This window comes from Entelurus aequoreus, linkage group LG21 (genome assembly GCF_033978785.1).
Source record: "Entelurus aequoreus isolate RoL-2023_Sb linkage group LG21, RoL_Eaeq_v1.1, whole genome shotgun sequence".
NCBI classification, from domain to species: Eukaryota; Metazoa; Chordata; class Actinopteri; order Syngnathiformes; family Syngnathidae; genus Entelurus; species Entelurus aequoreus.
The window spans coordinates 2,819,409-2,835,271 of record NC_084751.1 but is presented as its reverse complement, the minus strand read 5'-3'; the positions used below and the strand labels follow the sequence as shown (position 1 = coordinate 2,835,271).

The window sequence follows — 15,863 nt, the reverse complement described above, 5'->3', positions numbered from 1 at the left end:
TGTTACAGAACCTCCAGGTTCTGCTACGGAGGCTGCGGAACCTCTTTCTAGAGTCCAGGAGTGAAAACAGTCCTTACATTCTAAAAATGTATTAAAAAAACAAACAGTATTGTGCTTTAATATTATGTATATAAGGTAGTGGCATGACATGTCATTTGTACGACATAGACTGGTAAAAAGGCTATAACATATATCTAAAGAAAACTGTCAACATTTCTGCCTTTTCTCATTTTGTTAGGTCTTTTCACTCTATTTTCTGTTTTTAACCCATTTAACTTATGGAAGCGATAAAGGTTGAGTTGCGCGCTTCTGGAGTTTTTCTGCACACTATGGTAATGCACACTCCCTGGGCTTGTGGTGGCAGATCTCCGCTCTCACTTTTGCAGTGAATAATTTCGTGACCGCTTGTATTTGATTCGCAAAAAAAATGAACGACGCATAATAAACCTCTTTCACCTTCAATATGTACCTCTACTCGCTAAATATAGCGGCAAAGTTGGTAAAGTGCATCACAGATCATTTTTGCTACGTGTTATTGTTTCCTTCTCGAGCGGAGGAGATCTGAGTGTGCGCCTTTTGTGTGAAAATAGACATATGGTCCGGAAAATACGGTAGAAGTTGAAGCTTAAAAGTTGTGTAACTTAAATATGATTGAAACAATAGGGGATGTGCAGTATTTGATACTTAATGTATTATTTTAAATCATAGTGTTTATTGCCACAAGAATGAGGCTTGAGCGTGTTTGTTAGACGTCTGATGCTTTATTTATTGAAATGTCTAATATGGTAGCTTTAATGACAAGATAAAGGGCCGATCATAACCACTGGTATTGCAAACATTTGCAATCCTTCCTCCAATTATGAAAGAACGCAGGCTTTTTCTCACTATAAGAGGCTTATTAATTTACCACAGTGCTTTACAGGGTTGGAGGGGATGAGAGGACGAAGGAAGAGGGGCAATAATACCAAGGTGGAAAAAAAATTGGGGAAAAGAAAAAGATTGCAGATGGAGGAACATGAAGCACATTGTTTAAAAGTGAGCTCATGGGGGAATAATGTGATTTATAATCAAGCCAGTGCGTTGCACAGTGAGCTGACGTACATCCAACAACAGGAACCCCTCCTCCCAACGTCTTCTGAAGTCTTTTGGGGGTTTTGATGTCAATGGTGAAGAGCATCACGATAAAAACTGGACCAAACAGTGACTGTTTTCCGAAGTTCTTCCTTCCATATGCTAAAGCCTGGCAACACCAGACCCAATGCGCCCAAACGGGTCTGGGACTACTCAGTCTCATTTTCCATTTCCCCTAAAGCGGCTTTTCAACAGTGTGCAGACCAAGACAAATGCCTTTAGATAAACCTACGACCAGTGCATTGGCGGCTGACTGCGCAAACGGAGTGTGTGATAGAGTGCAGAGCAAGTGAAAAAATGTAAACGTTACATTACGGCACAGTGCAGATGGTTGCTGTTCGTATAGAGAAAGTGTGCCATCCACTTGGGTTAGCCATTCAGGCGCCTTGAAAACTAGGTTGAACTTTTTACTCAGGATGGGTACCTTTCACATTGCATTTCAGTACCAATTCCCGGTATCTGAAAATCGATGCCATTACTCAATGGTACCAATTTCCGGTAGTTTTGTGTGTGTTCATGTCTTAATAAATGTTTAATTAAAAAAAAAAAAGTTTTTAAATGTAACATTTATCAGTGACAAAGTATATATTTATATCTTGTTTTCTTACGCTTCTAAGCCTCATTTGCAAGCACTATATAGTAGGCTTTGCTTGCAATTGCAATTTCAAGACCTTAGATAGCAGAAGTGTATAGACTATGGTGTGTTGCCTAACAAGGAAGTAGTCTTTGCCATAAAGCTAGATGTGCCAGTCCAGTCTTATATTGCATGTTTATACTGGAAGTATTGCACGTATTACATACTGGCTATTTGATTGTAATGTGCATCTTAGCTGTACTTTTTTATTACCAAATTTAGAGGTTTTGAACTTGCCATGTAAAATCGCTAATGCTAATTACGAGCATGTATATGGCCCAGCCAACGTAAATTAGCATAGACGAAAAAAGTGGAGCCTTACTGCACATTTGAGCGTTTTCTCTCAGACATACTTGCTTTGTTGGCATTGCTTGTTTCTCCAGCAAGTGTTTGAGCCAGTGTTTAGTCTGCAACCTGTCTTGACGTCACGGTGCAACAAAAGTATCGAAATATGGCACCGTTTGATTTTGCATGACTTGATACCCAGTAGTACCCGCGGAATTCGGTAGGTACTAATAAAAGTACCGAATTCAATACCCATCCCTCACTTTTTACTCTAAAGAGGAACTGCACTCACAATCCTTATGTGAGACAGAACAATATTTTTCTTTTTTTAATGCATTCTAACTCGTAAATAAACGCAAGCAAGTGTCAGCTAAAAACGGAAGTACTGGACTTTGCTTTATTCCACCTGTAAAGACCTCTAAAAAACTTCCATAAACCTCCATCAACATTTCATATACACGTAAATATATATTTAACGTAGTAACAGGCATATTCATAATAACATGTAATATTTACAGTATTTTGTCCAATTAAAGCATACAGTGGCGCATTAATTTCACATACCCATCACATAATTCGCTATTTCCTTCAACAACAGCAACAACAACTACTACTAATTATGGCAGACTTCATGAGAGCCAACGACTACTACTTTGAGACAAATCATTATCCAGAACTTTAGATTTTTGAGCCTGAATATAAGGAGGATCAGCTACAAGTTTTAGAAGCTGAATGATAAGCAGATCCAGCAAGTAGCACTTCAGTTAAGTCTTAAACAGGAAATACATATGAATAGGAATACCAACATAATAAAACAAACACTTACTGTACAATGTCTGCTCTCACTGGGATGCCGACTGATGGAATGTTGATATCTTCCCGTTTCGATGATGAATAATTCTCACACAGGTAGAAAAGAAAATCTAGAATCATTCGATGATCTTGAAAATTTTAATTATCAAAATCAGCATTGGTATGACTAATACTGCCCCTGAAACTACTTGGTATTGGATAACCAAATTTGTGGTATCACCCAAAACTAATGTAAAGTAGGGCTGGGTGATATGGCCGAAAACTATATCACGATATATGTATCGATATTGATTAATGATACGTTTTATGACTTATATAAAAGCCTGCCAATAAATACAGTAAACAATTTCCAATTTACCAAGGGCCCTATTTATCAGTGGGGAGGGTGTCTGGTAGCCAGGAAAGGTATAGTTGATACTGTTACGTGATTGGCTGTTAGTGTGTCCCTCTCATTGCTCAGTGAATACTGTTGACTGATTGGCTGTTAGCGCGATCCGCAAGCGTGAGTGGCTTCATGAAACGAATCTTGCTTCATAATTTCTGGTTTATTCCGACCAAAAAATATAAATATATATCAAATATTTTATCGCATGCATTTTATATTGATATCTATCATGTGTCTATCGCAATATATATTCATACCGTATCATCAGACCAGCCCTAATTTAATGTATCCAAAATAGAGAATAATATGTGCTTACTAAATTTGAACAGAAGTAACGATAGAAACATGTTACAACAGAATAATCACCAGATATTTACGGTAGATTATCAATTAGATTAATAATAATTTTAGCAAATAACTCAACTGGAAATGACACAATATGTCACCAGTCAAATTATGTGCTTTTGTGACCCATTTTGAAATGGTTGTATCATTTACATACCAAATAATATATTGTGATATATGTCGTTATCACAAGTAGCTGCAATTGATATGACAATATACATTTTAGGCGATCCCCAAATGGAAGTCAATGGACCAAATCGGTGTTGAGGGTAAAGACAGTAGGCAATTACCATACTGCTAATCACTTATTCTGTACAACTTAAAAACATAAAATAGTTCACCTAATAATATAGGCTTTATACAAGTGTTCCTGAAACAGTTTAAAACAAATACTGACTATTGAGAAAGCTATGATATAAAAGTCATCATTTGATTAGTCGATTGAATGTTTCTCAAGAATGTTGTCAGTCTAGCCCTCGTATTAACAAATATTTAGCTGCGGGTACCAAAAAAAACACAACACAATTCTACCCAATGGACTGACAAACATTAATACGCAATTACACTGTCTCACAGTGTTGGAAGCATACAACGGACTTGGCATGAATCCGGTCTGTCAGAGAGGAAGATTGATCGCGCTGAAGTTGAGCAAGCCTTGTAATTACTGAGGATTCTGTGCTCTGCTAATATAATAAATCAAAGACTGTAGTGAAATATCAGAAACAAACACAGGTACATGTATTTATTTGCTGTGTGGGTCTGTACTTATGGTCATCTGAAGAATGTAGTCAGAGAGTCTGAGGCTTGCAGTCAGTTGAGGTTAAGAGGTTTTGAGTTGCACATAATTCCCCACTCGAGTGAGACGTCCACAGGGAAAATGGACACTTAGGAACAAAAAAGTTAAGTCCTTTAGCATCAGTCTGTGGTGGACTAATGCAGATATGCAGATGCCAGTGGAGATCAAACTGCAGGCGTCCAGCCCTGTAACCTTTTAGATTGTATCATAAGGCGAGAAAAATCTAAAACTTAGCTCACTTTTCTGAGACCTAAAAAAACGAGGCCTAAAATCATGTTGACTGCATAAAGCGTGTCGAAAGTTGTAATCAAGTTTCATGACCCAATTGACTCATAACGTTGGCACAAAAGCGCATATTTTCTATTCCATTGTTTTTACCAGAAACAAAACACATAGCAGTGGAGAAAAGTGCAATACTCTCTGAAAAACTACATCATAACCTCTTGACTATGCTCAGTAAACCTTCAACAGAGCTGCATTTGCAGTGTTTGTACGCCTCTGGTTCGGCTTGCAAATGTGCAAACCACATGTTAGCGTATGAGGATATGCCACACAATAAGAAAACAAGGAATTAATATACGGGGGACTATCCAACTAACTAAGAATTCTACGGTCACAAACAAAAGTGCACAAGATGGAAACAAACATTATGGCAAGACTCACTGGCTCAGCGAAATAGTTTGCGTGAAACCAACAACAATAACAACATTCCTTCCCAGCTCGCATTGTTGTGAGTTAAACAATGCACGTCATGTAACCACTGGTCTGGTTTGAGAAAGAAAAAAAGTCAAATAAAATCGAATTATATTAAACGGCTTGAATGGGACAAAATCAAATGAATGGGAGAAGTGGGGCTGCTTTTTGTTCCATGTGTTTTAGCCTCCTTTCAAGCAGAGAAGACAATATTGCTCAACACACCTCTGGTGCAACATGCAAATGAATCACGGGGGAAAGCAGAGCACACTTTGACGTCTTTTTATAACAACAACAAGTCTTACAATAACAAGGACACAGCGACTTGCTGTTTCCTTCTGTCATCAATCACAGGGCCGACTAATAGAAGGCGACCATTCATGGTATGGGCTATTTAACGGTCCATATTAAAACAAGCTTGTTTTGTTTTTGTTCCCTGGGTGCACACGGGCTGTTCAAGCAGGTCCAGCAACATATTAACACATCTCTCATTCCCTGACGCGCAACAAAAAACATGTGAACTTTTCAAAGAAAAGGGAATGTTATGATTGTGTAAGCGTGTTAAACCTCCTCTCGTGCGCGTATGGGGGAGAATGGAGTCATACATTTTGGAATTTGACCGCATTTCTTTGGAAAAACATCTTAATAATAGCATAATAACTGGCATTTAAGAATTGATTGCTGATAAATGCCATCTTGAAGCAATTCATACAAACTGTAATGCACTGCAGAGTAGGGGTGCACAAACAAACGATTCACATCCGAATTGTGTTTATTCATATGTATTCTAAATTGATGTTTTTTGTTTTTTTTTAAATACATCTAAATGGAATATATATATATATATATATATATATATATATATATATATATATATATATATATATATATATATATATATATATACATATATATACATACATATATATATATACATATATATATATATATATATATATATATATGTATATATATATACATATATATACATACATATATATATATATATATATATATATATATATATATATATATATATATATATATATATATATATATATATATATATATATATATATATATATATATATATATATATATATATATGTATATATATATATATATTTACATCTATATAGTACAGGCCAAACGTTTGGACACACCTCATTCAATGAGTTTTTTTTATTTTCATGACTATTGTCACTGAAGGCATCAAAACTATGAATGAACACATGTAGAGTTATGTACTTAACCAAAAAAGGTGAAATAACTGAAAACATGTTTTGTATTCTAGTTTCTTCAAAGTATCAATCAATCAATCAATCAATGTTTATTTAGCCACCCTTTGCTCTGATTACTTTTTCGCACACTCTTGGCATTCTCTCGATGAGCTTCAAGAGGTAGTCACCTGAAGTGGTTTTCACTTCACAGGTTTGCTTGAAGCTCATCGAGAGAATGCCAAGAGTGTGCAAGGCAGTAATCAGAGCAAAGGGTGGCTATTTTGAAGAAAATAGAATATTAAACAGGTTTTTGTCACGGCGCATTTCATCCGCGGCAAGCGCCGCCGGCAGCTCCGCGAGGAGCACCCTGGGACACGCCCCTGCTCGCTCTTCCCGCTGCGGGCAATCTACAATCAGCGCACCTGAAACTGATGAGGGCCGACGCCATAAAGACCAGCGAACCCGAAGGTCCAGTGCCAGAACGTAGTTAACTCTTAGTAGTGAGCATCCCGTCTCTGGCTTCCCTCCTCGTACCTGCTCTCTGTGTTTTCCCTCTGCCCGTGTCTTACATGTCCTCTGTGTTCCCCGCAGTATTCCTTCAGTCTCCATTGATCGAGCTGTGCGCCTCGCTCCATTGGACTTCACTCCGGATTTTGGACTGCTTCCCTCGATCCCCGCTTGGACACAGACCTCGACGCCTCTCTCCAGCCCACGACCGCTCGCCTTGCCTCACTGGACGTTTGGACAATTCATCCAACACGCACGAACAACACCCTCTGGTAACATTTACATTGTCAATTCCTCACATCGTCTTGCCCCATACACTCTTAGTAGCATACACATCCCAACACATCATTAAGTTCAATAAACCTGTTGCACTTATTCCTGTCGTTGTGTTGTCTCCTTCCCCCGGGGAACGTAACAGCTTTCAGTTATTTCACCTTTTTTGGTTAAGTACATAACTCTACATGTGTTCATTCATAGTTTTGATGCCTTCAGTGACAATCTACAATGTAAATAGTCATGAAAATAAAGAAAACACATTAAATGAGGAGAAGGTGTGTCCAAACTTTTGGCCTGTACTGTATATATTTTTAATAAGAATACATTTTTTAAAATGTTTTAAAGCCATCTCCATGCAACCAGAAGGAGGTTTTCTAATCTGTAACCGGTTTTGAAAAAGTTTCACTATAATTAGAAGAATGCTGACCAAGTTGACATCTATAATGTCCAATCTATTTCACTCCATGCACGACACGTGTATGTAGGCCCCGATACCAATATAACATGGGAAACGTGGTACATCGCACTCTCAGTAACAGTGAATTAAAACACTTTGCCTGACAAAACTTAGCTTCAGAATTGCACCTTTTCTGCATGTTTCACTAATGATCCAAACTAAACTAATAAATGTTGCAGTATTCAAGTTAATATGATAAAGAAATCAGGAAGCCATGACTCGCCACAGCAAAACCTATGAAACATATTCAAAAAAAGTAAAAGCACAAACCATGTAGGCAGCCACCACAGTTGACATACTTCACACAAAAGTCAAAATTTGATGTATAATTTGATATTTATCACCATAATTGTGGACTTGAAGTGGGTGTGGCATGGATGATTGTTTGGCGCCCAATAAAAGACTTGATGGAGGATTCTTCAGTCTTCAGTCAGCGTATTTTCTGACGTACATTGCCCCAAAATTATTATTATATATACTACTTTGAGGATATACAAGCATGTTTTATTGTAAGATTACAAGCTGGAGTATATTTAGACCTATTATTTTGGTTTATTTCATCAGGAAAATTTACATCAGAATGACTCAATTGCAGGCTTCCGGGCACAGCCGCCCACGTCCTTGGTGCCAAACATGGCGCCTCTCGTTTAGTTGTCCATATCCTCTCAATACGCAACTCTGAGCCTCAGCCAGTTTGTGGCCAAAAGTGGAACAATATGACATAATCTATGGCAGAGGACCTTTAAGGCCTGCAGCTTGTTTATATTTGGTCAACGACATATTCAACAGACAAAACTAAACCCAGCCTGCATCAGAACATTACACAGAAGACTAAGGCAAACTGGAAATGGCCCAAATCCCCCAATAATGGCACCGGGAAACCAAGAGGGCAGACCTGTGCATCTTACAGTACACGGTGTGGAGCCGCTCCCCTAAGTTGAAAATTATCACCTCCATTGCAGCAAATAAACTGCGTTTCTTTAAGTATCACTATCAGGTATCCATTATCACCGGAGGACGAGGCTGAACATGTTACAAACCGAGAGAAAGCAAAAAGCAGGCATACTAATAGCTAAGCTAACCTACCTTGAAGAGACACCAAGATATAAGTATGTGGAGGGGGGCGTGGCCTGCGGGCCTGCAGCGAAGCGGGGTGTGCCAGGACCGGCCTCGAAGTCAGCGACAGGTGCATAGATGGCCCAACTGGGCCTTGTTATCTAATCACCTGTCACTCTGTATAAGCACCAACCGGGAGGAGAAACGTTGTTGTCCACACTGGGCACCAAATTGTGAAAGTTGCCTTCCCGTGGGTCCTCCATACCACCAAGCATTGCCATGCGAGCCCTTCTCATGGTTATAATACAGTTTTTATTTGTATCTATTGTCCTCAGGTTGCTTTCCAGCAATTGTCTTTATGTCTCTCATAGGCACGCTCTCGCTCTCCACCAGCTCCAACAACGTTTCTCCTCCCGGTTGCTGCTTATGCAGAGCGACAGGTGATTAGATATCAAGGCCCAGCTGACTTCGAGGCCGGTCCTGGCACACCCCGCTTCGCTGCAGGCCCGCAGGCCACGCCCCCCTCCACAAAGTGCTTAGTCAATTTTAAGAAGTGTAGATGGAACCACACTACAGCAGAAAGTAACCAGATATTAGCAGGAAATACCCCCGCAACCCCGAACGGGACAAGCGGTAGAAAATGGATGGATGGATAAACAAGTAGATTAATAAGATAAAGGTTACTATAACGACAGCTGTTGGTGTGTCAGCATTGTTGTGTTGACTTTGTTTTGATCAAACACTTGTATGTAATAAAAGAGAATAGGATGTAAGGAACTAGTTTAATTATTGTGTTGATATTGTTAAACTGTCAATAGCACTCACCACAAATACATTGACAAATGTACAGTTAATATACTGTATATGATCGGTAGCCTTGGGTGATATGGCCTAAAAATAAATTATCCGATTTTTTTCACAAGATTTACGATTTTCCTGATTTTTTTTTAATACTTTTTAAAGAAACCATTAAATACACATTGGATTGAATTAGACAAAGTTTAGCTTGCGGACATTGACTAAAATGATAGTAAAATACATTTTTCACGCAACTTCGTCTCACACTTGTTACACTTATGAGACAATTGTAAGTTTAAGCGAACAATTTGACCGAGTTAAAAAGGCCGACATTCCTCCACTTTTAATGTGACCGCATCACAGATATAGTGTCATGAAAATAAGATATGCTTGGCAAAATGAGCAAGGTAGTCATCATTTTAACAAGAATAGGAAGAAATATTCCCACACGTTACATATTTTCACCCGCGTCCTCCAGAAAGACACGAGGGGTGACGTCACGACTATGTCGGCAAATTTGAATATCGACATCTGTCTACAAATCGTTACACCCACAATTAGGGATGTCCAATAATATTGGACTGCCGATATTATCGGCCGATAAATGCCTTAAAAATGTAATATCGGAAATTATCGGTATCGGTTTCAAAATTATCGGTATCGTAAATTGATGGCTTTTTAAAACGCCGCTGTGTACACGGACGTAGGGAGAAGTACAGAGCGCCAATGAACCTTAAAGGCAATGCCTTTGCGTGCCGGCCCAATCACATAATATCTACGGCTTTTCACACACACAAGTGAATGCAAAGCATACTTGGTCAACAGCCATACAGGTCACACTGAGGGTGACCGTATAAAAAACTTTAACACTGTTAAAAATATGCACCACCCTGTGAACCCACACCAAACAAGAATGACAAACACATTTCGGGAGAACATCCGCACCGTAACACAACATAAACACAACAGAACAAATACCCAGAACCCCTTGCAGCACCAACTCTTCCGGGATGCTACAATATACACCCCCCGCTATCCCCTACCCGCCCCCCACCTCAACCCCGCCCACCTCAACCTCCTCATGCTCTCTCAGGGAGAGCATGTCCCAAATTCCAAGCTGCTGTTTTGAGGCATGTTAAAAAAAAAAATTCACTTTGTGACTTCAATAATAAATATGGCAGTGCCATGTTGGCATTTTTTTCCATAACTTGAGTTGATTTATTTTGGAAAACCTTGTTACGTTGTTTAATGCATCCAGCGGGGCATCACAACCAAATTAGGCATAATAATGTGTTAATTCCACGACTGTATACACTACCGTTCAAAAGTTTGGGGTCACATTGAAATGTCCTTATTTTTGAAGGAAAAGCACTGTACTTTTCAATGAAGATAACTTTAAACTAGTCTTAACTTTAAAGAAATACACTCTATACATTGCTAATGTGGTAAATGACTATTCTAGCTGCAAATGTCTGGTTTTTGGTGCAATATCTACATAGGTGTATAGAGGCCCATTTCCAGCAACTATCACTCCAGTGTTCTAATGGTAAAATGTGTTTGCTCATTGGCTCAGAAGGCTAATTGATGATTAGAAAACCCTTGTGCAATCATGTTCACACATCTGAAAACAGTTTAGCTCGTTACAGAAGCTACAAAACTGACCTTCCTTTGAGCAGATTGAGTTTCTGGAGCATCACATTTGTGGGGTCAATTAAACGCTCAAAATGGCCAGAAAAAGAGAACTTTCATCTGAAACTCGACAGTCTATTCTTGTTCTTAGAAATGAAGGCTATTCCACAAAATTGTTTGGGTGACCCCAAACTTTCGAACGGTAGTGTATATCGGTATCGGTTGATATCGGAATCGGTAATTAAGAGTTAGACAATATCGGAATATCGGATATTGGCAAAAAAGCCATTATCGGACATCTCTTCCCACAATAGTAATAGAGAATGATGATCGTACATTTTTTTTTTTTTAAAGAGGGTCACGTTTTTATGCATACACCCTCACTCTAAATGCATTGGTGAACTTTTTTTTACACTTATGACAGCGAATAATGTAACTTGATTGTGTACAGTGTATACATATTTCATTATGACGTCAACTCATTCATTCTTCTTCCGAGGCTGAGAATTTCAAAATATCCAACTGCAGAACAGATTGATGTTCCCACTGTATCAAACTTTTTTCCAAAGACCGAATATCTTAAAATTCTTCAAATGACATCAAGTCTGCGTCTGAGGAGAATGTGATGTCGTTATATGCTTATTAATGGGGGAAAGAAAGAACCATAAATTGAGCGTGAGTGCTTATTTTCCATGTGAAAGTAAGAACCAGCCACATCGCTGGCATTTGTTCGACCGTGAAGACACAGAAGCCCCGCGATGATTTATACATTCACACCTGTTTTGAGTGGTCACCAGTCAGTACAAGGTGGACTTGATGAGACGGGAGGACACACTCGCTAATGTGTGTGTGTGTGTGTGTGTGTGTGTGTGTGTGTGTGTGTGTGTGTGTGTGTGTGTGTGTGTGTGTGTGTGTGTGTGTGTCCATTAGCGTGGACGGTCATGGAGAGCACGGACAGGGGCGAGCCACTCGGGAGCGACCACCCAACAGCTGGCCTGTACGGGCATTACTCCGAGGCGCCTGCTGCATGGCCGCCTAGGAGTGTCAACACACACACACACAATCTTCAGGACCCAGGGGGATCATAGAAGGAGATTTGGTGTCTAGACTGTATAGATTCCACACGTTCCTGCCAAGAAAGCGCAAGTTACACACTAAAAGAGATCGGCTTACTGCACTTGAATGCAGCTGCTGCTAATGCGAGGAGAGAGAAAAACACACATGCACAAATCTAATGATGTCATCGAATGGCTACATGAGTGAGGAAGGGGGGGGGTCGCACTGTCAAACCTATTTTCACAGGCACTAATATGTGTCACCACTGGAGGGCAGAATTCCTCATATCCAAAACATACCAGACCAGGGGTCACCAACGCTGTGCCCGCGGGCACCAGGTAGCCCTTAAGGACCAGATGAGTAGCCCGCTGGCCTGTTCTAAAAATAGCTCAAATAGCAGCACTTACCAGTGAGCTGCTTCTGTTTTTTAAATTGTATTTATTTACTAGTAAGCTGGTCTCGCTTTGCCCGACATTTTTAATTCTAAGAGAGACAAAACTCAAATAGAATTTGAAAATCCAAGAAAATATTTTAAAGACTTGGTCTTCACTTGTTTAAATAATTTCATAAATTTTTTTACTTTGCTTCTTATAACTTTCAGAAAGACAATTTTAGAGAAAAAATACAACCTTAAAAATGATTTTAGGATTTTTAAACACATATCTTTTTACCTTTTAAATTCCTTCCTCTTCTTTCCTGACAATTTTAATCGATGTTCAAGTAAATTAATTTGTTTTATTGTAAAGAATAATAAATACATTTTAATTTAATTCTTCATTTTAGCTTCTGTTTTTTCGACGAAGAATATTTGTGAAATATTTCTTCAAACTTATTATGGTTAAAATTCAAATAAATTATTCTGGCAAATCTAGAAAATCTGTTGAATCAAATTTAAATCTTATTTCTAAGTCTTTTGAATTTCTTTTAAAATTTTTGTTCTGGAAAATCTAGAAGAAATAATGATTTGTCTTTGTTAGAAATATAGCTTGGTCCAATTTGTTATATATTCTAACAAAGTGTAGATTGGATTTTAACCTATTTAAAACATGTCATCAAAATTCTAAAATTAATCTTAATCAGGAAAAATTACTAATGATGTTCCATAAATCATTTTTTTTATTTTTTCAAAAAGATTACAATTTGCTAGTTTTTCTCTTCTTCTTTTCGGTTGAATTTTGAATTTTAAAGAGTAGAAATTGAAGATAAACTATGTTTCAAAATTTAATTGTAATTTTTTTTGTGTTTTCTCCTCTTTTAAACCGTTCAATTAAGTGTAAATATCATTAATTATTAATAATAACAGAGAGTTAAAGGTAAATTGAGCAAATTGGCTATTTATGGCAATTTATTTAAGTGTGTATCAAACTGGTAGCCCTTCGCATTAATCAGTACCCAAGAAGTAGCTCTTGGTTTCAAAAAGGTTGGTGACCCCTGTACCAGACTGAAGGAACTGATTTCCTATGCAGCCTTTGCCAAATGTGTCTGTAGATTTAATGCTAATGAGCTAGGGCTGGGCGATATGGCCTTTTTTTAATATCTCGATATTTTTAGGCCATGTCACGATACACGATATATATCTCGATATTTTGCCTTAGCCTTGAATGAACACTTGATGCATATAATCACAGCAGTATGATGATTCTATGTGTCTACATTAAAACATTCTTGTTCATACTGCATTAATATATGCTCATTTTAAACTTTCATGCAGAGAGGGAAACCACAACTAAGTCAATTGACCAATAGTGTATTTATTAAACAGTTATTAAGCAGTGGCACAAACATTCATGTCATTTCAAAACAGAAAGCGCAAGATTGTCAGAAACATTTTAAAACAAGCTATTAGTGCACTTTTGTGCATGATGTCACTAAGATGACATATCAAAACAACACTAAATTAAAGTGCACTTTTTGTACAGAACGCAACTACAATAGTTTAAAAGAAATAAAGTGCACTTTTGTGCATGATGTCTCACAAGATATTTCAATAACTGTCAAATAAAAATGAGCTGCATAATAGGAAATCCAATAGTGTATGTTCTTCACTATGTGGTAGGTTACCTCGTTATCTCCTTCTGTTGTTGACTATTTTTTTCATACGGTGTTGATGTGGAAATAATTGCTTCGGACAGATGTTTACCGTATATCCCAATAAACATCTGTTCAGTATTTTAACATAAAAGTGTTTGATTGTGAGGCATTAAAAGCCCCAAAATGCAACGGGTCCATCAGACCCACAAACGCTGGCTGAGTAACAACAATATGAACATTGCAGGGAAAATTTCTATGCCAGTTTCTGCATCCCACAGAGATTATTCTTTTGTGTTTCTGCACCTGCGGTTCCCACACAAGGTTACAACATTGTTTGTCAACACTGTCTGCTCTCATTTTCTCGCACATTTGACCCTCTAATGTTCTGTGTACCTACACTCTGTCCTCCTCCTGTCTAGGCCTGCTGTGTGTGTGTGCATGTGTGCGTGTGTGTGTGTGTGTGTGTGTGTGTGTGTGTGTGTGTGTGTGTGTGTGTGTGTGTGTGTGTGTGTGTGTGTGTGTTACACAGAACATCAATTCCCACATCTTACATGTAATAGAAATGTGTAGGGGGGGTGTATGGTGTGTGGTCATTAAATATGTATTCTGATATATGTCCTTCACAGAAAATGAGCCAAAGTCAGTGAGTCTCAGTTTGAAAAAATAGGTAATTGTATCATTTTTCTTTTAATAAAAAATGAAAACGGGTCCCACAGACCCAAACACCACACAAGGGTTAAGTTGGGGTCCACGTTAAAAGCCTACTGAAATGAATTTTTTTTATTTAAACGGGAATAGCAGATCCATTCTATGTGTCATACTTGATCATTTCGCGATATTGCCATATTTTTGCTGAAAGGATTTAGTATAGAACAACGACGATAAAGTTTGCAACTTTTGGTCGCTGATAAAAAAAAGCCTTGCCTATACCGGAAGTAGCGTGACGTCACAGGAGGTAGGATTCCTCACAATTCCCCGTTGTTTACAATAGAGCGAGAGAGATTCGGACCGAGAAAGCGACGATTACCCCATTAATTTGAGCGAGGATGAAAGATTCGTGGATGAGGAACGTTAGAGTGAAGAACTAGAGAGGCGGTGCAGGGTGTATCTTTTTTCGCTCTGACCGTAACTCAGGTACAAGGTCTCATTGGATTCAACACACTCTCCTTTTTCTATTGTGGATCACGGATTTGTATTTTAAACCACCTCGGATACTATATCCTCTTGAAAATGAGAGTCGAGAACGCGAAATGGACATTCACAGTGACTTTTATCTCCACGACAATACATCAGCGAAGCTCTTTAGCTACTGAGCTAACGTGATAGCATCTGGCTCCAATGCAGATAGAAACAAAATAAATAAATCCCTGACTGGAAGGATAGACAGAAGATCAACATTACTATTAAACCATGGACATGTAACTACACGGTTAATAATTCTCAGCCTGGCAAAGCTTAACAATGCTGTTGCTAACGACGCTGAAGCTAACTTAGCAACCGGACCTCACAGAGCTATGATAAAAACATTAGCGCTCCACCTACGCCAGCCAGCCCTCATCTGCTCATCAACACCCGTGCTCACCTGCGTTCCAGCGATCGACGGGGCAACGAAGGACTTCACCCGATCATCCGTGCGGTTGGCGGCTAGCATCGGCTAGCGCGTCTGCTATCCAAGTGAGTACGGACAACTCCTTGTTGTGTTGCTACAGCCAGCCGCTAATACACCGATCCCACCTACAACTTTCTTCTTT

At 38.7% G+C, this 15,863-nt stretch overlaps 1 protein-coding gene and 1 long non-coding RNA gene across 3 annotated transcripts in view; one reads left to right on the top strand and one right to left on the bottom strand.

Moving 5' to 3' along the window:
* The window catches only part of abl1 (c-abl oncogene 1, non-receptor tyrosine kinase), a 76,682-nt gene that overhangs the window by 38,278 nt on the left and 22,541 nt on the right, over nt 1–15,863 (bottom strand). The window lies entirely within an intron of this gene.
* On the top strand, nt 6,708–12,182 carry LOC133639092 (uncharacterized). The gene is made up of 3 exons (XR_009823729.1): nt 6,708–6,802; nt 6,894–7,081; nt 11,956–12,182. It is a non-coding gene; the product is annotated as an uncharacterized LOC133639092 (long non-coding RNA).